Source organism: Balaenoptera ricei, chromosome 17 (genome assembly GCF_028023285.1).
Source record: "Balaenoptera ricei isolate mBalRic1 chromosome 17, mBalRic1.hap2, whole genome shotgun sequence".
NCBI classification, from domain to species: Eukaryota; Metazoa; Chordata; class Mammalia; order Artiodactyla; family Balaenopteridae; genus Balaenoptera; species Balaenoptera ricei.
In genome coordinates, this window is record NC_082655.1 from 12,705,587 (window position 1) to 12,732,762 (window position 27,176).

At 49.9% G+C, this 27,176-nt stretch overlaps 1 long non-coding RNA gene across 6 annotated transcripts in view; it reads right to left on the bottom strand.

Moving 5' to 3' along the window:
• The window catches only part of LOC132351676 (uncharacterized), a 378,428-nt gene extending 351,594 nt beyond the window's left edge, over positions 1–26,834 (bottom strand). For 3 of the 6 annotated variants that reach the window (XR_009498456.1, XR_009498452.1, XR_009498453.1), the window contains exon 1: positions 26,625–26,834. This is a non-coding gene — a long non-coding RNA (uncharacterized LOC132351676). Of the gene's footprint in view, positions 1–14,444; positions 14,509–25,356; positions 25,556–26,554 lie in introns of those variants that run through there. The other 3 variants (XR_009498455.1, XR_009498454.1, XR_009498457.1) reach the window with 3 other exon arrangements.
• Between the last annotated feature and the right edge of the window lie 342 nt (positions 26,835–27,176).

Sequence of the window (27,176 nt, forward strand, 5' to 3'; positions counted from 1 at the left end):
TAGTGGAGGAGACACATCAAAATCAAGAAGCAAAATAAATCAGTAAAAGTTGTTTGAAGACTGTGATTGGTGCCATGACGAACATCAGCATCCGGTGATTCAGAATAACGGAGCTTGGGGAAGGGGCCTGTGAGATGGAGCGGTCTAAGCAGGTGACCGAAGTGTAGATGAGGAGGAAACAGCCTTTCAAAGAGCTGGGGGAACAGTGTTCCAGGAAGAGGGACCAGCGAGTGCTGTGTCCTGTGGCACGTAGAGTCGGGTGCCAGGGAACTAGCAAGAGACCGGGGTGGGAGGGCAACTAGACGAGGCTGGGTGATGGGCAGGGCCGCTCAGGGCTTCCTAAGAGTGAGGGGTTGCCAGGGGTGGCTGGGGAGGGTTCAAGCAGCGACATGACACGACTCTGCCTGCTCAGACGTGTAGAATGGGCTGTAAGGGGGCCACGGTGGAAGCAGGGGGAACCAGTCAGGTCATAAACTGCATACGGGCAGTGGAAGATGGTGGCCTGCACTGGGGCGGGTAGCATCAGAGGCAGAGAGGAGGGGACTTTGGAGGGAGAATGCTCCCTCAAGACGGGACATGAGATCCTTAACTTCGGCGTTCCCTGTGAGCTGGTAAGCCATCCGACGCTCGGGGCTCACCCTAGAGTCCTGCGTGCGGGGCCCAGCCACCTGGGTTGTAACAAGCCCTCCAGGTGGTTCTGATGCCCACTCAAGTCTGAGAAGCCCTGGACGGGAAGACTGATAATATTAACAAACATGCAGGTGTGTCCCCAGGGAAACGCCTTCATTTCCCTCTAGGGCCAGGCAAACCCCAAGCCCGGTGGCCAAGATACTGAGATCCTCAAGGTGGTTTCTAGAAAATAATTTGTCCACGGGGTCGATGTCTAGCTACCCCGGCTGGGGCCAGCCCTGGCCAGGCCGGAGGGCGTGGGAGGGACTGGGCCGAGCAAGCAGAAGGGAGCTGGCATGAGCCGGTCAGCGGGGCCAGAGCAGAGGGCAGCCGGGCCAGGAAAGGCTCCAACTCCCCCGCAGCCACTGCCATGGCGGCCGCATTCCAGTCCCAGGAGAAGAATGCGGGCAACGGCTCAGAGTCCCGGGCCAGGGGCGTCCTGAGGTACAAAGGACGACGGAATGCCTGCTGCTTGACCAAAAGTGACCTAGGGAATCTGGCTGAATCCCTCAACAAGCCTTGTAGCCCTCGCCCACTTATGCCCTGGGGCTCAGCAGGGCCCAGGGGGCTGTGAGCAACTAGCAGGTAACAGAGTCTCACAGGCTCTGAGGCCACAAAAACAACTCCCTTCGGGGGCCCTGGGGTCAGACTTCTCTCGCAGACGCTAAAGCATTCCATTTTCTCCTCCGTCCTCTCAACCTCAGTGGCATTAATCATCCAAGATGAGGCGGCGAGGCAGAGACCAGGGCCCAGGGCGGCCAAGGGAACAGACAGGGAATCACAGAATGCAGCCTCTTCTCTCCACTTGCATGGTCACCACCCTGAGCAGGCCACCATCGCCGTCGCCTGGAATGAAACAAATGTGGTCTCCCCAGCTCCAGGGCCAGCTGCCTCATCCCGTCCCGCCTCGTCTCCAACCACCGATCCTGCCACCCACCCCTCATCAGCTTCTGCCGTCTGGCCGTCCTTCTGTTCCCCAAGTAGCCAGGCTTGCTCCCATCTTATTTGAGGACTATCTCTCCAGACCTCTGATAAGGGACAACCCTAAAAATACCAAATGCTGTCATCTGCCAAAACATTATCTGCCATAATATGCAAGGCATCTCCACTGGGTTCCATAATGCCCCCCCCAACCCCCAAAATTCATATGTCCTCAGAATCTCAGAAGGTGACCTTATTTGGAAAAGGTCTTTGCACAGTAATCTGTTAAGGTGAGGCCACATTGGATTAGGGTGGGCCCTAAATCCAGTGACTGGCATCCTTATAAGAAGAGGAAAGAACACAGAGACACACACAGGGAGGAAGCCGTGTGAAGATGGAGGCAGAGACTGGAGTGACGCAGCCACTAGCCAAGGAACGCCAAGAATTGCCAGCAACCACCAGAAGCTAGAAGAGGCAAGGGAAGATGCTTCCCCAGGGCCTTTGGAGAGAGCACGGCCCTGCCGATACCTTGATTTGGGGCTTCTGGCCTTCAGAACTGTCAGAGAATAAATGTCCGTTGTAAGCCACCCGGTTTGTGGTAAGGTCTTAAGGCAGCCCTAGGAAACTAACGCAGCATCTTATAAATATTCTCTCCAGTCCCTGCCCCAACCCTGCAAAGGCAGAACTCTCATTCTCACCCTCCAGGTGGGAAGCAGATGACCCTTGCTCAAGTTCACACAACCAGTAAGTGGCAGAGCTGAGATCCAACCCCAGTCTGACCCCAGAAAAACGGGTGTTTTACACTGGGCTGAGGGGTCACCCTCTTTTCATAGAACAGATGCTAAAAACGGAGGCCTGCGAAGCAACACCTGAATGAATGTCCTGCTTCCTTAAAGGCCTCTGGAAGCTCTTCTGTCAGAAAGGGTTTCTGGGAAGCTCTGGGTACCAGGGAGAGAGGAACTGGCTACCAACTGCTTCTAAGAACAAACAAAGGCAGATGGAGGCTTAATTCTGAAGTTGTAACATAAATTTTTTTGTCGCTGAGACCATCCCATCTCATGTACATATATGTGTGTATGTATACACACACACACACACGCACACATACACACATTTAAAAGGTTTCAGGATATGCAATATGCAGTAATTATTTTTTTGCTAGTCAGAGAGTCCTTTGTAGTCCCTGGCCTGAATCATTATTATTATACTTGGCTCAGATGCTAACAAGCTTACCTTCTGAACAAGCATTCTGGGCAAAAGATCCAAAAATCTTTAACTGGTTGAGGCGCAGAACTTGGAAGGGCATCTGGCATGTAATTATTTTTACCAGGAAAAAAATAGCCCATCTTGTCAGCCTTCCATTTCGAGCTGAGACAAATTGGCCACATACAGAAAAGGGTGGGTTTGCTGGGCCGTGCAGGCATCATTCTCACACTAATTCACGGAGCCTCATCAAGATGAATGCAATCATTCACACTCTCTGGACGGACTGTCCTTAATGTCCCCCTCGCCCCACGTTTCAAGGGAAACTTGGCCTACCTGGGCTCCCAAAACCACCATGAGAGGTTTCATGCAAGTTTTCTAAAGCTTCTGTGAAAACAGAGCTTGTTTTCTTTATCATTTAAATTGCAAAGTACACCCCTGGCTGAGGAGAAACACAAACACCGCAAGGCTTGTGCCGCCACACAGAAGGGAGGCAAAGCCAGATGGCTTCACTGTCCCAGCGGAAAAGTAAAAGCAGTGGAGTCTAGTGCTTCTCCTTCTTCTTCTCCTTCTCCTTCTCCTTCTTCTTCTTCTCAATAATAAGTCTTACCCAGCATCTTACAAGAATCTCTCCCTCAGGAATGTCACATCCACCCTGGACCTCAGTTTCCCTCATATGTAAAACAAGGAACTAGACAAACATTCAGAAGCCCCTGGCCGGAGTTGTCCACTGAGAAGGAAGAGAGGAAAAGGCTGGCTCTGCCCCGCTCTGCTGAAATGTGCCTAGGTGTGAACGGCCCCAGAGCACCGGCACTTCTCAGTAAGGGTCTCCTCTCTTAGGAAGTGGATCATCCAAGTAGTGAGAGGCTACACCACTGCCCTGCCCACCTCCAACACTGGGATCAACAGGGCTATTTTCAACTTAGACGGAAAAATAAAAAGTGGACCTAGAAATGCTTTCGTGTTTCCTGAATTGGTCATCGGGCAGAAAAAAAAAGCTGCTCACCATTGGACTAGATGACCTCCAAAAACAACAATGAGCCTAGCGGGCCGGGCTCAACAGATGTGACAACAAAGGGGCTGGGGGAATGAGGGAGGGGCTTCAGGCTGGGGTGGAGGGGAGATCAAAGGCTTTGGGGAGGGAGGAAGATAGGGGGTTTTCAGCGTTCTGCTTCTGCCCCACTGACGCCACAGAGCAAGATGCTCCTTCGGGACTCAACTCAAATAACCCCTGAGATGCACAGTCTGGGGCGGGCAGGGGAATCCACCCTACATGCCAGAAAGAAAAGGGAAAAGAAACTTTTCCAAGGAGCTGCCAGCTCCACGCGTGGGGCCTGAGGGAGCAGCTCAACACTGTCGTGCAAGCGGAGAGGCCCTGCAATTCCTGGAACAGAGCTCGGTTCAAAGGAGGGTAGGGAACAGGATACACAGACTTCTCCTTCCACGCTGGGAGGCGCCGGGGCAGGACAGGCTGGGCAGGAGGAAGCCAAGGCCTCCAGCCTCAGGCCTGCTCGGTCAGGCCCGGGGCTCCCCCCACACACAGGCCACCCCAGAGGATGGACCAGAGGGGTGGTCAGCCGCCTGGGGGGCGGGTGGGCGGGCGGTTGTCTAGGACTCAGGTTGGCAGATTCTGGAAGGCAGAAAGGGAGGCCAGCCACCACGGGGCGGGAGACAGTCTGTGTGAGTGGAGGAAAGCCCTCTGGCCTGGGATTCAGGGGACGTGGGCTCAGATGGACAGCTATGAAACAGATTCTCTAAAACTCCTAGGGCTTCTTATTAACGCATTAGGAAGCAGGATGGCATTCAAAGATCTTTTACTACCCAGTGGTCTTTTAAGAACTTGTTTCTTATTGATTGAAGAACTGATACACACAACTGGTAAAAACTTCCAACGAGTTGAAAAGACTCATAGGGTCAATGCTAAGCTTCCCTCCTGCCCCCGATGCGCCTCCTCAGAAGCAGGCACTATTACCATCTTTTGGTGCATACTTCATGACCTAGTCCAAGTGTGTGTGTGTGTGTGTGTGTGTGTGTGTGTGTGTGTGTGTGTGTCTGAGAGTCAGAGAGAGAGAGGTCTTCCTCTTAAACACAAATGGAAACAGAGAGGAAATTCCAAAAGAACAACTCACCATCTGGAGCCTGACTTTGTCATCCATCAAATGACAAACCTGGATGGTTGCCTCCTGACCTGGAATAGTCCAAACTACGAACCCACCTGCCACGAGCCATGGGCAACCAGCTTGAGGAGCTAACCTGCAGCTTGGTTAGACCCAACTCTGGGGAACTCTCAGGTCTGCTGGAGTGCACTGGTAACTAACTAGTGACTAGTAAACTAACCTTTACTGAGCACTCCCTAGGGCCAGGCGCTGAGCCAATCAAGTTACAGGCCCCATCTCGTCCCACCTTCCAACCACCTCAGGAGGTAAGGACTGGTATTATTATTCCCATTTCATAGGGTTAAAAAAAAAAACAAAACCCTAAGGTCCAAGAAGCAAAGCGACTTGTCCAAGGTCACGTAGCTGGTAAGTGGCAGGTAGCTAGGATGCAAATGCACTTCTCTCCTGTTCATCGTTTTGGGGGACACACATAACAGGGGGAGAGCTGCAGGCAATGTGACATAGGTATTTATCCCCAGTGAGGCTGGCTGACTGCAAGGAACACACAACCAGCCAAACGTGTAAGAGGCAGAACCTAAACCCTTCGGTTCTGCATCCAAGACCCATGCTTTTGATTATCACTAAAGCAGCCTGAAAACAGAATAGGGTAGGGCCCTCCTTAGCAGTCGGAATTATATTAGCTAGTTTCACCCTCCAGCAATCCTAAAGTAGGTGTCATAATCTACCCTTAATCGATGAAAAAACAAGGTTGATGGAAGCTGAGTGACCTTCCAAAGTTCTCTTAGGTGAGACTGACAGTGATCGGTACTCAGGCTCAGGCCAGAATTCTTTCCTCTCAGCCACAGCAAACCGCAGGGCATAACCTTCACTGCAGGCCTACGAAGCTGCTCCCATCTCCCAAGCAGCAAAGTGTGGCATTTAAGGGAAACCCAAAATCATAATGAGAAGCAATGACAAACACTAAAGAGCTATCCCCTTCCCCTCAACAAGACCCACATCTTGCTCAGAAACCCAACTTCACAAGAAAGCAACTCCCTGAAGGGGAAATGTCAGTCATCATTTTGTAGCTGCAGTTTGGCAAAACCAAATGGGAAAGCGACCTAACAATATGCATCAAGAACCTTTGACTTTGTCATTCGACTTCTAGAAATCTATCCTAAAGAAATCCGAAAGATGGATATAGCTTCATTTGCACATGTGCACACCTACATACACACACCTGCATACACACACACACACAGACACACACACACAAACATGCATCTCAGCACTACTGTGAAAGAAAATGACAGGGAAATATTCTTAATACTCAGAATTACAGGTAAAACTGGGAAAATGACAAACTGTCCTTGCAACGGGATGTTACAACGTTATGTTGCCTGAAAAATGATACTTAAAAACCTGCTTTTAACACCATGTGGAAATACTTCTATTACATTAAGCGAAAAATCCAATAAAAGTGTCAACATCAGATGATCTCACACTCAAAAGAAATACACACAGAAAAAAGAAAGGAAATGCAGCAAAATGTGTTAACGTTATTTTCTTCCTTATACTCTTTAACATTTCCCAATCTTTCTATAAGACAAATCATCCCTATAAAAATAAGCATTATTTGAAAGAAATGATGGCCCATGCTCCTGGATAAAATGAGCAAGAGGTGTAATTGGAGATGGAGAGAAGAATTTGCTTTCCTTTTCAGAGTATGCTCCTAACAAGTTACATGGTCCTGCAAAAGAAGGGAGCCAACGTAGAGACTGATGGGGGAATCCAGTAAGAAGTGGCTCAAGCCCAGAAGAGCAGTGGAGAGCAGAGAAGGGGAGTCCAGGAACCATCTACACCACGGCAGCTCCGCAGGAACCAGACACTGGGGAGCAGGGTGCAGGGGGGTTCCCAAGGGAGTGACCTGAGAAAGGGGGGTGGGGGGGGTGGGTGTTGGGAAGCCGACTGAAAGTTCAAAAAGCAGCTGCTCTCAGGATAAAGCCAAGTGGTTCAAGAGAAGGGGGCAATTTCAAATCCCAGGACAGAGAGTGCTCCAGACAGGACGCCTGGGCATCTACCGCTCTGATGTAAGGGGAAGGCCATTTAGAGGCGTGATGGCACAAACACTGTTTACCAGTGTTGCAACTTTTAGAATGAATCCTGCAGATAAAGCACAGAAGTCTGAATTATGGGCGTATTCACTGCAGAACTCGGAAGCCTGCCGTCCGTGTCACGGTCTAGCTCGGCGCTGTCCAATAGAAATACAAGGCAAGACACATAAGTAATTTAAAATTTTCTAGTAGCCACGTTAATAAATCCCAGAAAGAAAGAGGTAAAATTAGTTTTAATCATGTATTTTTATTTAACCTAATATATCTAAATCTTATCACTTCAACATGTAATCAATAGGAACACTTATTAAAGATATTTTACATTATCTGTTTTGTACTAAGACTTAGAAATCTGACGCACATTTTACACTTACAGCACATTTCAATTCGGACTTTTCCTCATTTCAAGTGCTCAGTAGCCACACACCAGTGACCATACTGGCCAGCACAGGTCCAGCGATAGCTTGAACAAGTCCTAACCTCTCTGGCCTCTATATTTGTATGTTAAAAACAAGGATGGACTTAATCTCTGTCTTCTTTCATTGTCAACTACAGTTCAACAAGCTTTCATAGATTGTAAGAGTTAATGTTTACACAGCCCCTTTCAGATGATACCAAACAATGCTTCCTCTAGTTCTTAAAAAGTGCTTCGGAAACTAGAGGCTCAGAGTGGTCGTCGGCTCAGCTGAAAGTCACACAGCCAGCGTGAACCAGAACTCAGGCCTCCTGCCTACAAATCCAGTTCACTTATCTTCACTTACCATTCCCACTCTAGCAAATGGGTCCCTTCTTCCCTCCCTCCTCTGGGGACCACAGGCAAGTTGTTGAAATTTAATGAGCCATTCTGCACAGCAACTTTTAAAGAGATCCAATCATGCATCCTTCCCGCTTCCTGGGCAGAGGAACATCTGGAAATTTAAACCACTCAACAGCTGGAAGATATTCTCATCCTTAAGAAGCATAATTCATTACGCCAACAATGAAAACCAGACTGTCAATCTGATGGGTGGGGTGCGACTTTACAGCTATCAGTTTCTTGGCTGGGAGGGAGTGTGTTTGCCCTGGGCCCCCTGGCCTACTAGAGCAAATGCAATGAGCCTGCTGCTAATCCTCTCGTGCTGATGAAGTCCCAAGCACCAGAGGGAAGATGGCCCAAGGGACATCTGTCTTCTGATCCCGCCTCTGCCACTTCAGCTCACCTTGGGGGGCTTCCCCCCACTGCTGTGCAATCCGGGGGACCGTTAATAAACTTCTCTCAATGCCCCCAAGCTCTTCCTCATCTCACATTTCAATCAACGACCTGGAGCCCTGAGGAAGAGACGACCTCAAGGCAGGAGAGCAAACCAGTTAGACCAACAGATCTGAAAAGCAGGCTACCTGGCTTCAAATCTTGGCTCTGGCCCTGCTACTTAGTAGCTGTTACCTTGGATAGTCACCTTTCTGCCTCAGCTTTCCCGTCTGTAAAATGGGGAAATTAATATCGACAGCATAGACTGTTGTCAGGATTAAATACACAGATTAGATATAGAGACAGAGTCCTCGGAACAGAGGCAGGTAAACAGGTGGAGCTATTTACGTGAGAGCCGACAGGCTTCGGCAGATGAGAAAATCAAGGGAGGAAGTGATCAGCGTCATCCTGCAGGGACAGTAGGACTGGACTCCAAAGCTAGAAATTTAAAAAAGGAAGCAACACGTATCAATGTGCTTTTCAAACTGGAAAGTACTCAACACCTTCGCTCAGTCAGTCCACATTTCCTGACCCCCTGGAGGCTAGAGGCCCAGCCCTCGTGTGCCTACGCGGGGCTCATAACCAGTGCTTACTGAGCACCTACTACATGCCAGTTCTGGAGGAAGCCATTAATGTACAAAATCCCATTCAACGCTCACAACAAAGTATCTAGTCGGTACTACTTATGTTCGAATTTTACAGATGAGGAAACTGAGACTCAAGAGGGTAACTTCTCCAGGGAGATCCAAGACTTTTGAAGGCAGGTGGATCTCAAACCGATGCTGTGCAAACGAGAAAACCGCGCTCTTATCCATTATGCTGTTTTCCTATGCTTCTCACGCAGGTGAGCGATTATTTGTGGCTTTGGGTGGCCCTCTGCTATCAAGTATCAGAATGATTCAAAACACAAGGCAGAGCCCCCGGTTGCAAAAAGCCCAGGCTCTGGATCTAAGCCGTAAATGAATGAATAAATCTTGCTGATGAAACAGGCTCATAATTTGGGCCTAAAGGCTGGAATGCGAGGCAGGCGGCCGCAGCGCAGGACTGATGTGGCTACAGTTTCCTCGTGGAGGCTTACAGGCCAGGTGAGACCTCTTGGGAGCCCATTCTCTTCCGCTGCAATCAGTTTATCTGTTTCGGAAAGGTTTATCCTGGCTGGGGGTGCCTCAGCTGAAGGCCGCTGTAAACACTGGAGGAGGTGCCCGACATTCCTACATTCCACGCAGAAAAGCTTGGGAAGCATGGATGGGAAGAGGGGGAAATCCCGCCTGGGCAGGCCAAGATCATCTGGCAGAGGGCAGCGATCCAGCTGGACTGAGAACCTGCCTGGAATCCTGGGCCCACACGGAGGGGAAGGTAAACTGGACCAGAGTTGTTTCATGACCATTCTGGGCATCAGTTACTACCCCAGCATCAGTCTGGGGCGGGTGTAAGAGATCCTTAACCGCCAACAGGGAACAATGCTAACAGCAGGGAGGGCTGATTCAGTGTCTGTTATCACCCCACCCCAGGTGAGTTCATCACGTTGCACGTTGCTCGCACTATCTCATTTAAAACTTCAAAATGATGCGGGGCCTTTTGTCCTCCGTTCCCAGCTGAGGAAACAGGCGGAGAGAAGTTAAGTTCATTGCACAATGAACTAAGTAACAGAATGAGGCAAAGGCAAGAGTGAACCCGCGGCCATCCCATTCCAGGAACTGCGCTGTTCACCATCACACCAACAGCATTTCTTTTCAGATTACTGATGAGGGTCAACAGTCCTCAGCCGAAGACATCCCTTCTGATTTTGAAAGTCTATGATCCCAGGAAAATCCAAAAGCAGCCTTGGGTCCTACCACCTTAGCCAGAAACTCTGGCCCTTGTGACCAGGTGTACAAGAACGCTCACAGCAGGTCTGTTTGTGTGTGGCGGAAAAAAATTAAAAGAAAAAAAAAAGCTGCCAACAACTCACATGTCTTTGGAGAACCGATAAATAAACTGTGGTCTGTTCACACAGTGGAACAGATGACGGCAGTGAGAAACAGACCACATCCACGTGGACTTATCAACATATGCTGAGTAGAAATGCAAGCTGCATACGGTATGGAATTTTGTAAAGGTCCAAAGGAAGAAAAGTAACATCATATTTAGGGAGAAAAATATAGGAAAAAAATTTTAAGCAAGGACATAATAAACACCAAAATTCAGGATAACTATTGGCTCAGGGGGAGCATACTAGGGGGTGGTAGTTGGGAGGGACCAGAAAAAAGACGCAATTCATTACGGGTCACACCCTAAGCAGGGTGGGGGACTCACGGGAGTTCGTTTCCTATGATGCTCATGACGCCATCTCCTTTTGTAGAGATCAAGAGAATATCATGGACTAACTGCTGAAACTACACGAAATGCGCTCCCCAAATGATTAGAAAATGTTTGCTAATCATTTGTTTTGTGGGAGGCACAACTCCCAAAGAGGACTTTGAAAGTGACGTGGCAAGTCGGAATGTCCATGGTGGGTGCACTATGACCCCAGCTATGCTGCTGATGGCTGCATTAGTGAGTCTCTACCAGGTTCCAGATTGCTGGGTCCTCCCCTCCACTGCTGGGAAATGGGGTAAGAGCATCCAGCTGGTAGAGATGCCGAGAAGATGAACAAGATAAGACACATAAGAGCTGAACTGAGACAGCAAGCCAGGGTAAGCACTGGCCATGGGAATCCAAAGGATGGAGACTCGGAGCAGTACAGTGAGTGGTCAGGACACGTGCTCTGCCACTTCTGGCTGGATGGCCCTGGCTAAGCTTGGCACAATTGTCTGCACCTCGCACCAAAAGCACAGACAACAAAAGGAAAAATAAATAAGTTGGACTTCATCAAAATTAAAAACCCCTGTGCATCAAAGGACACTTTCAAGAGAGTGAAAACAACAACCCACAGAACAAGAGAAAATATTTGCAAATCATCTGCCTGTAAAGGGACTTATATCCAGAAAATATGAAGAACTCTACGACTCAACAACAACAAAACACCCATTTCTCCAAAGAAGATATACAAGTGGCCAGTAAGCATATAAAAAGATGCTCAGGGAATTCCCTGGCGGTCCAGTGGTTAAGTGGTTAGGACTTGGCACTTGCACTGCTGGGGCCCGAGGAGCTGCCAAAAAAAAAAAAGGATGCTCAATATCATTAGGGAAATGCAAATCACAACCACTACGAGATACCACTTACATACATACTATTATAAAATTAAAGAACAAACAGAATAGCAAGTGTACAAACAGAATGTAACAAGTGTTGGCAAGGATGCGGAGATCTGGGAATCCTTGTGCATGGTTGGTGGGAATATAAAAGGGTGCAGCTGCTGTGGAAAACAGTATGCAGTTTCCTATCTGTCAAATGTAGATCATAGGGGCTTCCCTGGTGGCGCAGTGGTTGAGAATCTGCCTGCCAATGCAGGGGACACGGGTTCGAGCCCTGGTCTGGGAAGATCCCACATGCCGCGGAGCAACTGGGCCCGTGAGTCACAACTACTGAGCCTGCGCGTCTGGAGCCTGTGCTCCGCAACAAGAGAGGCCGCGATAATGAGAGGCCCGCGCACCGCGATGAAGAGTGGCCCCCACTCGCCGCAACTGGAGAAAGCCCTCACACAGAAACGAAGACCCAACACAGCCAAAAATAAAAAATAAATAATAAATAAATAATAAATAAATAAATAATTTAAAAAAAAATGTAGATCATAAGCCCCAATTCACAGGTCTGTTGTCAGACTAAAATGCGAAGATTATTTGCATTCATTCACTCAGCCAATGACCCTTGGGCTGGACAACGGGGAATACAGGAGACAATAAAGTGAACAAAATTCCCTTGAAGCTTGTTTTCTATTGGGGGTTACGGATCACAGGCAAGACAGATAACTCAGACTGGACTTTAGACTGTGGCGGGTGCTAAACAGGGAAACAAAACGGCTCAGAGGACCGGGATGTGCTGGGGTGGGTGAGTGACACTGAAGGTGGAGAAGCCACACGGAAAGTGATGACGGGAGGGGGGCAGCCTGTCGTATGTCCCAGAGCTGGGCCAGGTCACAGTGAGGTTGTGGGCTCATCCAGAAGGAGACCAGGACTTAACGCGAGGGTTCTGAACAGGACTTAACGTGATCGGACCTAGATTTCATCAAGACGTTTCTGCTGCTGCGAGAACTTAGTGAACCATGGAGAGCCACACCAATGATCATTTATAATGACTTGATTTCCCCAAGAAAGCACAGATTGACACTGGAAGGTAAAAAACTGGGCAAAGTCAGGTGCGCACTGTGACTTCACGGAGAAAGCAGCATCAGGGATGAGGGCCTTCTGTGTATTCACTCATTTCATCCTCTTAACCATCCTAGAACAGCAAGGCTGTTACTCCCATTTTACAGATGAAGAAACCAGGAGGCACAGAGATTTGAAGGCCGTGCAGCTATTCAGTGGCAAAGCTGAGGTTCCAAGCAGACAGTCTGGGGTCAGAGTTTGAGAAGACAGAAGCACCCATGCTGCCTAAAGCTTGCGAGCCACTTACAGTAATGACCAGAGCGAGAGAGGAGAATGCTGGTCCAGAGACCTAAACGCTTCCCTCGCCATCGGAGCTTCTCTGTCAACCTGTTCATCGTCCTCCCCAACCCCCGCTCTTACTCACCAGTGCCAATTTCTAGGTATAATTAAAACGGGTTTGTGTCACAGAAACAACAAAACCTGGAAGCCATTTTAATGTAATTCATATCACCTAGGACAACTGCTACTTTCATTTTCCCCTTTTCTCTCTCAATCTCTATTCAGAGATTGTCTAGTTTAGAACCAGAGATGTGGGTTATCATAGCTAAAATTTGCAGCCAAAGTCAAAACTGTCCTGCCCTTTGCAGGGGGGCGGGGGGGGGTGCGTAAAGAAGAGGGGGATGGGAAAGCAGGGATGGGAATAAAAAGAAACTTCTTAGGGAAAAGGATTCATATTTATACTTCCTGGCTATCTGAAGTTAATAGATTGGTTAATGGATTGGTTCCAAACCTAGTCTTTGCACTCTGACCTGGGTTCCAACCTACCTTTTAATAGCTGTGTGAACTTGGGCAAGTCAGTTAACGTCTCTGAGCCTCAGTTTGTCCCATCTGAAAAACGGGGTTGATGATGGTTCCTATCCCATAAGGTATTGCTGATCAGTATATGGGGTAATGGAAGGGAAGCCCTTGGCACTGTGCCCATCACACAGTGGGCTCACACAGAACACCAGCTGTTGTCAGTAATCATACTATTGTTATTAGTACAAATCCTTACAACCAACCAGGGGCAGGAAATAGTATTCCCATTCCAAGATAAGAAACAGAGACTACAGCCCTTCTGTAACAGGCAAACCCCTCTCCTTCTGCCACCCATAACCCTATCGCAAGGCTCACCTCCTCTAAAAGAAGCCTCCCAGACCAGCTGGACCTCAGTCATCCTATACTCATGGACCCACCTAAGGCACCTGCCTTCTGAAGCCATCCCTCGTCATCAGCTGCTTCATCCCCTGAGAACCAGCATCACCCCGTCCATCTCTGACAACCACGACCTCACCCTGGTGTTGTCGCCATGTGCAAAAGCACATGTCTGTATCCCTGCACTGGACGAGACGGGTGGGGATCTCAAGGGATCCCCAAGTGTAGCTACAAACCCTAGCACAGCATCAGCAAGTGAGACACACAGTAAATCCCAGGTCACTGAAGGTCACTGTTCCACTGTGATTTCTCCGTGTCATCAGTTCATAGTTATTATCTACATGGATTAATATGGACAAGTTCTTAACGATGGCACAGAGTCAGGGCTTAATATCTCTATGATGCCATTTTATTGTAGCTCCTAATAATGCTAAATAAAGAACGTGATGCGGCACTAACACTGCATCGTCATTGTCATTGGTTTTGCTCTCCCTCTGCATTTCTGAAAGGTAAGGATGGATCTTGCAGACTATCAAATCCACGGTTCTTTTTTATCTCCCCAGAGCCTTGCTCAGTTTCAGGCACATATTAAGCACCTTATTGAATTCTGCCTCCACAACGTGAAGACAGATAACAAGATGGAAAACACTGAACAAAACAGCGTGGGACTTTGCTTCCTCCTGGTAGCTGATTGGCTTGTTTCTTTAAGCAACTTTGCCACGATGGCTCACCGTAAACGAAGAGAAATCTGAAAGTCATGCATTTTCCCCCCGTGGAAATCAGCAAAACTCACCAACTTGGAGGGCAAAAGTCCATGAGCTAGCCGGAAACCACCACTGCCTAATAACAGCTGACCAACACTTTAGGAGCCCAGCAGGATACAAAAGGTCTGGCTTCCCCCCCACTACCCCAAAAAAAAGGCCGACATGTGTTGAGGGAGTGGAGAGGGAAGGGGAAAAGGAAAAGAGCAGTTAACATTTAGGAAATGATTAGTTTTCCAGGGACACACAGCCTATCACAAAAGCATGCAGGGGGCTGAAGAAGCAACTCAGAACAGCATTATGTGCAAACAGTTGTAAGAGAAAAAATGTTAATGCCGTCTATGCGGGAGGTGCTCTATTGCAGCACCCAAGTCAATAAGGGTATAAGCAGGAAGCGTCCACCAAGCCCTGCCGGCTCCCTGCAAGGTGCTGGGGACACAGAAAAGCACGTCGTGTCTGGAAGAGCTTGTGCAATGGGACAGGGAGAGCCATAGGCAGGGGCTGCCAACTGCTGGCCCCAGGGGCCACATCGGGGCCACATCGGGGCCACACGTGTTTTGTTTGGCCTGTGAGCCTTCTTTAAAAATCCGAATTGAAACATTTGAAAATCAGGAGAATTTTCATTAAAAAAAGAATGATACCCAGCTTCTCTTTCAAAAGTAGAAGGTCTGGCAGCCGTGAATCTCCTTTCTGGCCTGGGGAAAGGGCGAGGCGGAGAGGGGGAGCTGGAGTCACAGAGCAGCCGCCCGGTCTAGAGAGGGGACCGGCTGTGGGCCAGTCCACATCCTTCCTACCGTGTTCTATCGGGTTCACCTGGTGCATTTACATCATCTGCTCATCTTCCTAAGCAACTGAGTTTGCAAGCCCTGTTGGGAATCCATGGCCACAACACAACACAACAGGATGTGAGTTGTGATAACTCAGGGTGCATGGAGGGGATGAAGGAATGTTTCCTGAAGGAGGTGACCCCTAGGCTGAGTCATAAAGCATCAACAGGAGTTAATTAGAAGAGGAAGTGGGAAAGGAATTGAAACCTGCCCCTTCTCCCCAGCTGGGTGAGACGTGACTGTCAGATGTGAATCTGCAGGCACCCACCCTCTCCAAAGAATAACGCCATTCCAAACCTTCATTATTCAAAACCGACATTCACCAGCTGCCTCTAATCAGACAAGCCTTCCTTCTGATCCAACCAGAGGCATCCATCTGGCAGAAAGCACTCAGCCTGGAGGGTTGGCGAGGGCTGGGTCCTTATCCCAGATACACATCACTGGGTTCACGCCACTCAGCAATTCAATCAATACTCATGAGGGTCTATTATACAGCAGGCACTCCAACTAATAATGGGAAGCCATAACAGCTTTTAAGTCGTTGTGTCTCAGGATCTAGTTTGCCCTTTTGAAAGCCAGGAGGAAGGCAGGAGTGGGAGCAGGGAGACAGCTGGGGCCGGTGGCGGATGCCCTCCAGAGGGGGTTCTGGCGCCAGTGATGTCGGGTCTCACTGCTGGACCAGAGGAGAGAGAGCTGCATAATCAAGGGTCAAGGGTGTCAGCAACTGCTCAGGTATAAAATGTGGAAACCGTACGCTGCTGTCTAAGCCGCGGCTGCTGAGACCACCTCCACGCGTTACCATGACTGATACAGTGATCTCCCCTATCCTTTGGCACCCCTCGTTTTCTTCAAAACCCTTTGCAGGGAAAAGTGGGATAAGTATGTGGGGAATGTCTCTAACTGAGAAAGCACATATGGACTGTCCAGGGAAATGACAGGCAAGAGACACTGCCTTTGGCCAACCTCGAGGCGTGGCGAGAGGACAGCGGAAGTCTGCACCAAGCAAAGGCCAGGGGGCAGCCCCGAGCTCCCCTTCTATTTCAAGAGCACTTTCTGGGAGGCCATCTCCTGAGGGGAAAGCGGCCCTGCAAGGCTGGTGATCTGGATACAGTGACATTGAGAAGCACAGTCTGCGGGAGAAGCCCCAGGTCCCCACCGGAGGTGCTCTCTGAGCGTCCACCCGGCCAGGACAGTCTGGCCTTAGCCTCATAGGTTGTTCTTGGACCGAAGGCAACCGTCTGTTTTCTAAAAAGCGATACACCACAAGGATAGGAGTGACCTCTCTTCGAAATCTCTCAGTGAGAAGATTGGCTAAGTGATCCCAAAGCTGCCCCTGACCCCGGTTGGATGAATGATTACTTAAGTGGACTAAGGGATAAACCCCAACACGATAAATGCCAGAAGGGACCCCTGTTCCGACAGCTGCTCTCCCATAAATTTCAGGGGCTTCCCACACAGAGGCCCTTTTCTTTTTCCTCTTTCCTTTCGAAAAACAGGAAAAGCCAAGCCTCCAACAAGAGGGTCACTGGTGTATTCTCAGCCACATTAACTATAGAATGTTCTTCAGTGACCCCAGGCCCAGGACACCACATGTGCACAGGTCTCCCTGAAATGCCACTCTGATCTCGTCCCTGCCCCTGTTCAAAACTTCCCACAGTTCCCAATCGCCCTCGGGATAAAGTCCAAGCTCCTCACCGGGAGTGGAAGGCCCTCGGCTACCTCTTCAGTCCCACCTGGATCCCTTCCAACTTTGCCCTCCAGGCAGAAGTCCTTTCTCTCCCCAAAATAAATATTGAACTTGTCCTCTTCTCCCCCTCTCCACTGCTAGAGCCAGGGTCCAGGGTCCTCATCTGGATGGCTGCCACACAGCCTCCAAACGGGCCCCAGCTACCACTGTCAACCATCCAATCCATTGTCTACCGAGCAAAACTGTCAATCAGACCAGGCCCTGCCCCACTCAGCAGCCCACAGGGGCCTGAACTAGTGCTTAAGGCCTTCAAGACCGGGCAGCTGCCCACCCTGGACCCCGTCCAGGTCCTGTGTCTCTTACCCTTGGACGTTCACTCCACTCCACCCACAGGAGTCTCTTGACATCATGAACTTCCCAAACTTTTTCCTGCCTTGGGTCCTTCATGCATGCTGTCCTCTCGGGCTAGAATACCTCTCCCTCAAACTAGTTTTTTTGTTGTTTGTTTGTTTGTTTGCTTTGGCGGCATGCGAAATCCTAGTTTCCCGACTAGGGATCAACCCGCACCCCCTGCAGTGAAAGCTCGGAGTCTTAACCCCTGGACCGCCAGGGACGTCCCTTCAAACTAGTTTTTAAAAGAAATTTTTAAAACCCTGAATTTACAACCATGAACATGTTGTCATATATACACACGGTCTGCTTTCCTTACTATGTTTTCAAAATGCAGAAGTGATATATGTGCCTATATTCTTTTATAAAACATTAAAGGTAAAGTTAAAGTAGCCTTTGACGGTCACCACCAGCCCCATCCTCTCCTCTCTCCCAGGATGATGAGAGTGAATTTGATCTAGATCCTTCCATTCCTTTTTTTTTAGACATTCACACCCACCTCGAATCATCCTTCAACAACACATAACATGAGCTGTGAATTCTCAAATGCACCGAGGCGTGGGGCTGCACGTATGTTTTGATTTCATTGCGCGCTGCCAGCTGGTCTCTCAAGCGACCCCACGCTCACTAGCTGAGTCACGGGACCCCATGCCCCACACAGCCTCCCCAAGGCTTGCGTCAGACTTCCTATTTTTGGCACGTTATAAAACGTGAAAAAATGTGCCCCAGCGCTTCCCTGGTGGCGCGGTGGTTGAGAATCTGCCTGCCAGTGCAGGGGACACGGGTTCGAGCCCTGAACCGGGAAGATCCCACAGGCCGCGGAACAACTAAGCCCGTGCACCACAACTACTGAGCCTGCGCTCTAGAGCCCACGAGCCACAGCTACTGAGCCCGCATGCCACAGCTACTGAAGCCCGCGCACCTAAAGCCCGCGCTCATCAACAAGAGAAGCCACCGCAATGAGAAGCCCGCGCCCTGCAAAGAAGAGTAGCCCCTGCTGGCCACAACTAGAGAAAGCCCGTGTGCAGCAACGAATACCCAACGCAGCCAAAAATAAATAAATAGTGAGATGCTATGATGCAATAATCCTAGGATGGGGGGTTTATCAAAAAAATTAAACAAAAAATAGAAAACATATATATAAGCTATATGTAGCTCTATTATGAGCTAAGCATTGCAGAAATATCATCTACCCAATAAAAATGACATGGACAAAAGCATATGTAATACTATTCAGGAATGCTTACAACTTAATGATAACTAAGAAAAGTCAGGACACAAACATGTTGATACATACCATAATTACAACCTTTTTTTTAAAAAGCAACAGTAAAGACATAACAGTGATTGAATTTAACTGAAGAAATAATATTTATCTTTATAGACTTTTCCCCCCAGATTTTTAGAGATAAGCTTGTATTTTTTTCATTGGAGGAAAGATAATTCAAATTTCCCTAATTACAGTTCTGTCCACCCAGGGCCATTTCAGGCACCTCCCTCCTAAGACCCAGCCTCTATTACATTTGTTATCTTTCTAAATGTAAACCTGGGAATTTACTCCTGGTTACCATCCGAGGGTTGGCAGGACCCATTTAAATCAGTTCTGCTGGTCATTAAGGCTGGCCCCACCCGCTGGCCCACTGGCCACTCCTGCCCCTCCCACCTCAGCCACAGTCCCAAGGCCCAGGGTCCTCAGCTCTCTTTTCCCTGTCTGCAAGGCCCTTGCTGAGACTGGAGACCTATCTCCCACGTCCCTCCTGCTCGAGCTTTCTCAGCCACACCGGACCTAGTTGTCTGCAGCTCCATTTCCACCTGTCTCCCCTGCCTCCCAGCCGCTATGGTCAGCAGTCGTTGCTGCGCGCGGGCTTCCTCTAGTCGCAGCGAGCGGGGGCTACTCTTTGTTGCAGTGCGCGTGCTTCTCATTGCGGTGGCTTCTCTTGTTGCGGAGCACAGGCTTCAGTAGTTGCGGCACACAGGCTCAGTAGTTGTGGCTCGCGGGCTCAGTAGTTGTGGCTCGCGGGCTCAGTAGTTGTGGCGCACGGGCTTAGTTGCTCCGTGGCATGTGGGATCTTCCCAGACCAGGGCTCGAACCCGGGTCCCCTGCATTTGCAGGCGGAATCTTAACTACTGCGCCACCAGGGAAGTCCCCACACTGGGAGCTTCTTGAAGACAGGGATGGTTCCTTGTTCCGTGCCGAATCCCCTGTGCCTGGCACTCACTCACTCACTCTGGATTCACTGAATGCCTATCACGGCCCAGGCGTTGTCCTAGAGCTGCACTGCCCAATAGAAATGGAATTTGAGCTACGGGTAATTTTAGATTTTCCAGTAACCACATTTAAAAAAAAAAAAAAAAAGATGAAAAGAAACAGGTGAAATTAATTTTAGCGATATATCATATTTAACCCAATATATCCAAGATGCCATTTCAATACATAATCAACGTTAACGAATTCAGTAATGAGATACTGAGTTAGCCAAAAAGTTCGTTTGCGTTTTTCCTTAAGATGTTATGGAATATATATCACTTTTTTTGTGTTAAAGTCTTTGAAATCCGACGTGTATTTTAGTACATCTCCATTCAGACTAGCCTCATTTCAAGTGCTCAGCGGCCACATAAAGCTAGTGGCTACCGCATTGGATAGGGTAGTTTTAGATGCCTGGGGATACAACAGTGAGCAGTCCAGAAGCTCTTGTCCACCACTACCAGCCTGGCCCAAGCACCTGCATCCCCTGCAGGTCTGACCCGGGTGCCCTGGCTTCTGGCCTAGATTTAGTCTCTTCTCAACACAGCAGCCAGAGTGATCATTTTGAAAGCTAAATCAGAGCAAATCAGCTTTTTGTTTTAAACCCTTCAGTCGCTCCCCATTTTACTGTGCACGAGACAGAGTCTTTTAGAAAGGCCTGGAGACTTCACGTGCAACGCTGCTGAACCCTGCTCTGGTTTCCCCTTCCACCTCTGTCCACCTTGCTCTCACCACTCCAATCCGTTCTTCATCCTGCTCCTCCCTCTCACAGGCCCACCCCTGCCGTCAGCCTCGAACCTGGCTCTTCCCTGGGCCAGGAACACCATCCTCTAAGACTAACCCCTTCACCTCCTTCAAGGCTGCTCCAGTATCAGCTTGTCAACAGAGCCTGCCCTGAAGCCACCTTAACACTGCAGCCCACCCCAGCCCTCCAGACCCTGGCTCTGCTCCACTTGTTCCCATAGAACACATTACCCTCGAATACACTGTGAATGTCCTCAGTTTATTATGTCTGCTGTTCCCAATGTCTACCCCAGCTGCAATGCAAGCACCATTCGTGCAAACATCTTTCTTGTTCCTTTCCGCATCCCCAGCACCTAGAACCCTGCTTGGCACAGAGTGGGCATGCAATAAGTATGTGTTGAATTGACGAAAATGAATAAATGAATGAATGAATGAAGCCCTCAGCCTTATAGAGTTTACAATTTCAGGAGAGAAGACAGATATATGGTGTATCAGGTAATGATTAGTACTGTCTCAGTCTGCTCAGGCTGCCATAACAAAATACTACAGACAGGGTAGCTTAAATGATTGAAATGTATTTCTCACAGTTCTGGAAGCTAGGAAGTCCAAGACCAAGGTTGTGGCCAATCTGGTTTCTGATGAGAGCTCTCTTCCTGATTTGTAAACAACTACCTTCTTGCTGTGTCCTCACACGGCCAGAGAGAGGAGGCAAGCTCCCTGGTATTTCTTCTGATAAGGGCAGTAATCACCTCACAAGGACCCCATCCTGATGACCTCATCTATCCATAATTACCTCCCAAAGGCCTCATCTCCAAATACCATCACATTGGGGGTTATTATTTCAACATATGTATTTTGGAGAAACACAAACATTCAGTCCATAACAAGTACTATGGACAACAGTGAGACTCAGGAATGGAAATAAGAGTTAGGGAGGTTGCTATTTTATGAGGTAGCCCCCAAAGGAAGGCAATACTTATAAATATAGCAACCACCACTTACATAGTCACTACCACATGGCAGCCCTGTGCTAAGCACCTTACATCTACTAATACAGTGGTGTCAGGAGTCGGTGTAGTTTTTGCCTGCACTGCCTCTATCCGTTCCCCAGCTCCCTGTGGGGACCAACTTGTCCTCACTGTGTGGCTTGGATAGAATGGAAACTCCAGGAGGACAAAGATTTTTGTTTCTTTTCTCCCTTGCTGGATCTCCGGGAGCTAGAACAGTGCCTGCCACCCAGCAACTGCTCAGTAAATGAATGGCTCAACCAATCCATCTTAAACAGAGTAGCAAATGTTAGGGCCAAATTACCAGGGAAAGGGAGCCCTGAAGAATAACCAATAATAACAATCATTTTTATGTCTTCCTCAAGAGCTTACTTCCGCTGTGCTAAGTGCTTTGTATCATCCTTGGGAGGTGGAAACTATTCTCTCTGTACAGCAGCGAGAGCTGAAGTAACCTGCAAAAGCAGGCTGACGGCACTTCCCTGGTGGCACAGTGGTTAAGAATCCGCCTGCCAATGTCCTGCAGGGGACATGGGTTCCAGCCCTGGTCCGGGAAGATCCCACATGCCATGGAGCAACTAAGCCCGTGCGCCACAACTACTGAGCCTGCGCTCTAGAGACCGCGAGCCACAACAGCTGAGCCTGCCTGCACAACTGCTGAAGCCCACGTGCCTAGAGCCCGTGCTCCTCAACAAGAGAAGCCACCGCATTGAGAAGCCTGCGCACCGCAACGAAGAGTAGCCCCCAGGGCTCGCTGCAACTAGAGAAAGCCCGTGCGCAGCAACGAAGACCCAACGCAGCCAAAAAAAAAAAAAAAAAAAAAACTATATATATATTTTAAAAAGCAGGCTGACACCTGAGGGGCACCCTCTGATTCCTGTCCTTTCTGAGACCTCTCCCCATTTCTACCTTTTTCTTACATCTATTACCCAGTGTTTTGTTCAGATGCTTGTAAAGAACACTAGTGAAGTCACTGCCATTTTATGATCTATGTAACCAGAATGTTACCTTTACACATTAAAACATATTCAGAAACCACCACTCCAAGCAGCCACAGGAAGTAATAAAACCCAATAATTGCAACAGTAATAATATTAGCCAACTTTTGCTGAGCACTTACCAGGAGCCCAGGCGCTGTGCTGAACGCCCGCCAGCTGTTCATCCCCTATTTCCTCCTCACAGCCACCAGTGAAGCTGGTGCTTTACCATCCCCGTTTCATAGGCGAGGAAACAGGCTTACAGAGGTCAAGTAACCTGCCCCAAAGGAACCCAGGTCTGCACCGCCCCTCAGGCGACCCAGGTGCCTTCTGCGGCTTTCAGTCTCCCTGCCTTTCTACACTGTCCCTTCCCTCAGGGCAAACCCTCTGCTTCCCCCCGTGTTGGGCTGTTTCACATGTAAGAAGACAATGACTGGAGACCGAGCATCCTTGTTTCCTTGAAAATAAAGCAGTTCTTGACAGCCACCTGATCCAACAAAGTCCCAGGGCTGCGTGAGCCACCAGATAAAGATGATTGCCAGCATCCCCCGCCCCTTCCCCACCCCCTACTGCTCCCAAGAAATGCAGGGTCCAGGAGGGAAAAGAGGCAGGTAAACAAATAACCCTGGGGCTCAGATTACCCACCAGGCACCAGCAAAACAACACCCCATACCCCTGCCTGCCCCCCTCAAAAAAAAGAGGACGAGAAAATAGAAGAAAAACATTCAGAATTCTGGAATTAAAAAATGACTGAGACCATTTTGGCCTCGTGTATGTGAATCTTGTGTTTATGGGCTGGCATTGTTTTTGTTTTTAATGACAGGGTTGGGAAAGGGGCCACCACAATCCTTGTATTGTTAGGGCTGCTACAGGACCAAAACACACCCAGGAGAGAGACAGGTACTCAGATAGTTTGGGGGGCGGGGGCAGGGGATGGGGGGGGAGGGTATGTGATCATTTGCAGAAAGAGCTCTGTCTCCCATCTGCTCTGAATGTTCACAGTGATTATATGCTGGTCACAAAGCCAGGCAGGACGCCTGGATGTAGCGTTTTGCAAATGCCCATAGATTTCACACCAAGACTGAGGCTCTGCGTGGGCCCCAGAGGCCCCGCTCCCCAGACCCCCGTCCAGAATTTTCCAAACACTGGAGCCCTCCTCCCATGGCTTCTTGACCCCAATGTTAGTGGAACAGGCCGGCAGCCAGAGCAGGCAGTGTCTTCACACAAGGTTTGGGGTTTCCGTCTGTGCCAGGCTGAGGAGGGCAGACTGGAGAACACACCTGACCCTCCTGCTCCAGGCCGAGAAGCATTCTTTGCTTGCTTTTAGTTTCACTGTCCTCTAACTTCTAGGAGGAGGCCCAGGGAGTCAGATGGCCCAGGTCCAAATTCCAGTGGCTCTGCCACGCCTTAGCTGTGTGACCTGGCGGTGAGGGTAGGGATATTTTTAATCTCTCTGAGCTGTGGGTCCCCCATCTGCAAAATAGTGATAATAGTAATAATACTACTACCTTATGTGATGGTTGGGAGATTAAATGAGATAACATATCTAAAGCATTTAGAACTGAGGCTGGCCTGTAATAAGAACTCCATCACTGCTAGACATTTTATCATAACTGCCTTGGTGAGGCTATAGGGAGCATGAAATGGGAAGAACATGCTTGGCCTGATATACGATTTCAATGTTACTACAGAAACTACTTCTATTATTGGGACTTCCCTGGCGGTCCAGTGGTTAAGACTCCACACTTCCACTGCAGGGGGCGCAGGTTCGATCCCTGGTGGGGGAACTAAGATCCCGCGTGCCACATGGCATGGCCAAAAAAAAAAAGAAAGAAAGGTATTATTATTATCATTTACTATTACTGTTATTAGATCCTTAGATTACTGGGGACCAGAAAAATGGAATAGATAGAGGAAGAACCCGTCAAAGAACCCATTTTAGCAGCATTCTCCTGTAAGGCCTAGAGTTTCTGAGGTTTTCTAGGGAAGGGGTAGAAGTGACCACCAACGGAACTCATCCATGGTCAAAATTATTCCACGTTGTTGCTCTGTTTCCATCTTGAGTCAGGGTCTCCCCCCACCCCGCAGACACAGAGTATATAAAGGAGGAGTCCTGGCCTCTTAAAGAGATTACAAACCAGCATCCGGAGTTTAAAAAAAAAAAAAACAAGGAGAATGCCATGTCTCCAGCCAACTAGGAAAGGAAATACAAAGTAACAAGCTTGAGCATCCAGGAGGCCATCTGACATCTAAAACACACAGTGAAGTGCAGCCATTCGCTAGCAGGCCCGCGGCTACCTCACCAAAGAATATGGACCAGCAACTATCCCAGGTCCTCACTTCCGCAGGAAAGGGTCGACACCACCACTGGTGTGACCAGATTCAGAGAGAATCACACAAAGAGGAATAAAGGAAGGCTGCCTTATCGTCCAGGAGGTTCTTTAGTTGAGCTGTCTGAGAAAAGTGTCCATCCCGGGCAGGCAGAAGGCCCTGGGACACAGACTCCCAAACCCAGCCTGCCTGCCTGCCATTTAGGAGGAAGGAAAAAAAGCTAAAGCACAAGAGATCAACTGGATATGGACGGTGAGAATTCAACGGGTTTCAGACCAGCAATCACACAAATCAGTTGCGGGGCTGGGGGGGGGGCGGGAGGGGGTGGGTTCTGATATTTCAGAACTGAGAAGAAGAACTCCCTTCTTTCCAGTCCAGAAAAGCTCCAGCCCTGGACAGAAAGGACAAACCGGACAGCATGGGGGAGGGACGGAGCGGAGACGGAGGAAGAGAGAGGAAAAGCAACCAGAAAAAGAAACTGATTTCTTCTACTTTTCAGGGGAAGCCTGGTTTATGCAAAATTCTGCACTCAAAGTCGGCAAAGCAACAACAACAATAAAAGCCACGCTTAACCAGGCAAAACAAAAATGTGATCACGTAACAGATCCCCCCGGGGAGTTCACTGGGTACAGCATTATGACCTGCCCTGCACCCACCGAGCCTTTCCATCACCAGACCCATGCATGGAATTCCAGTCGGGCCCTCGTGCCAAGGCCTCAGACCACGAGGTACTCCTCACCTCCAATATGTAACTGCTCCCAAACAGTGGAGACCAGGCCACGAGGCTCTGCCCAGCCAGCGATTCTGTGTTTGTTCTTCTGCTGCTTCCAGGAAGGTTTTTCTCCTAATAAATCTTTCAGGAAGTCCCACTCGGAGTTCAGAGGATCCATACAACCCCCTTCTCCACTGGTTAGAGCTTTAGAGAGATTCGCTGTGACCACAGGACTGTGTCAAATGAACAAGCCTCAACTTGTCACTGCCAGTATGCAAAAGAGGCCTGCGACACCCTATGACAAGCAGCATAGCAGATGCAGTCCCTACCTCCTCAGGGCCCCGCCCAGCCACCGCAGACAAACACACGTTTCTTCAGGGTTTTCTCCAGCAACTAAACAGCTCCAGGAGCCAGGACGCCAAGTGGTGGGGGAACGGAGGGATGAGACGGGGCTGCCAGCCTCTCTCTGGAGAACAGAAGACCAGAAAGGAAACACCACAACCTCACCCTCTTCTCCCTAAAACCCCTCACAAGGGATTTCCTCTCTTCTCCCAACTTACAGAAGGGCCTGAAGTCAGGGGCTCGAGTGAACACAAGAATATCCCATGCCTGCCAACTATCAGGAAAATTCATGGTGTATCCACGCACCGAACACATGCAGCCTCATGGCTGCCCTTCCCGAAAGTCTACACTCCGGACCACAAACACTGGCATAAATAAGAGCACATTAGCCTAGGGAAGATAAATCTAACCAAATCAACAATCCATGCCAAAAGAATTACCATGATAGGGGTGTGAGGGCCCCGGCAAATCAGTAAGTGCAATGCAAAAGCAGAGAAAGTTTCAAAAAACAGAGTTGCTGAGTTTTCGGAAATCACCTTGTAGGGGTTAAGGGGGAGGAGATGGTCAAAGGATGGAGGTCGCATCTTATGGTTCACAGACCTCTCGGTTAGCAAAAGGGGCCTCCAGACCGTCTCTGCGAATCCGAACCCGTACCGATGGGAGGGGGGTCTATATTTGGAGGTTAGATAATAACACACCTTTCAGCAAGAGCACAAATCCAGAATTATCTCACTGCAAGGGCCATTTGATGTCACCCTCTTCCCCTCCCCCCACCCCCAAACGCCCAAACTCGCTGCCAGTCCAGAGTCTGGGGATGAGAAAAGTGCACGGTGAACACACACATTGGCATCCGAAAGCCCCTTCCTGCCGTCCAGTTACTCACCGCGCATCCCGACCCGCAAGGCCGAGGTTTCCGAGTTTCCAGAAAGGCAGAGGACAGAATTCTAACTTACTGGAAGGTGGATCCAACCGCGTCTCCGCAGGTCACCGGGGCCGCCAACAGCCTTTCGGCGTGGAAATCCACTCAGGGGGCTCCGGGCGCGTGCCGGGGCCCATCCTCGCTCGCGGCCCCTCGCTGGTCCTCCGGGTCCCGGCCGCCTGGAGTCCGCCCGGCCCGCGGGCCCATGTGCTCGGCGGCCGCACGCGCTCGGCCCGCTGGAGCGCGGGGCTGGAGGGCGGCCCGTGACGTCACGGCGGCTCGCGCTCCGGGCTGCGGGGGAGGGGAAAGCGCGCGCCGCCCGACTGGCCGCGTGCGTCCTCGGCCCCAGCGCTGCCCGCGCCCCCGAGCTCCCCGCCGCCCGGCCCGCCGCCCCGCGAGCCCCTCCGCCCGTGGCCGGAGCGGCTCGGGGCATCTTGCCGCGGAGGGCCGCGCCGGAGGCGGGGAGGGCCTGGGCCGCAGGGGGCCCAGATGGCGCGGGGAGGGCACGCTCCGCACCGGGCTGCGGGTCCTGGCCGCGCTCGCGCCGCGGCCTGAGGGAGCCAGCTCGAACCCCGTGGTGATGCAC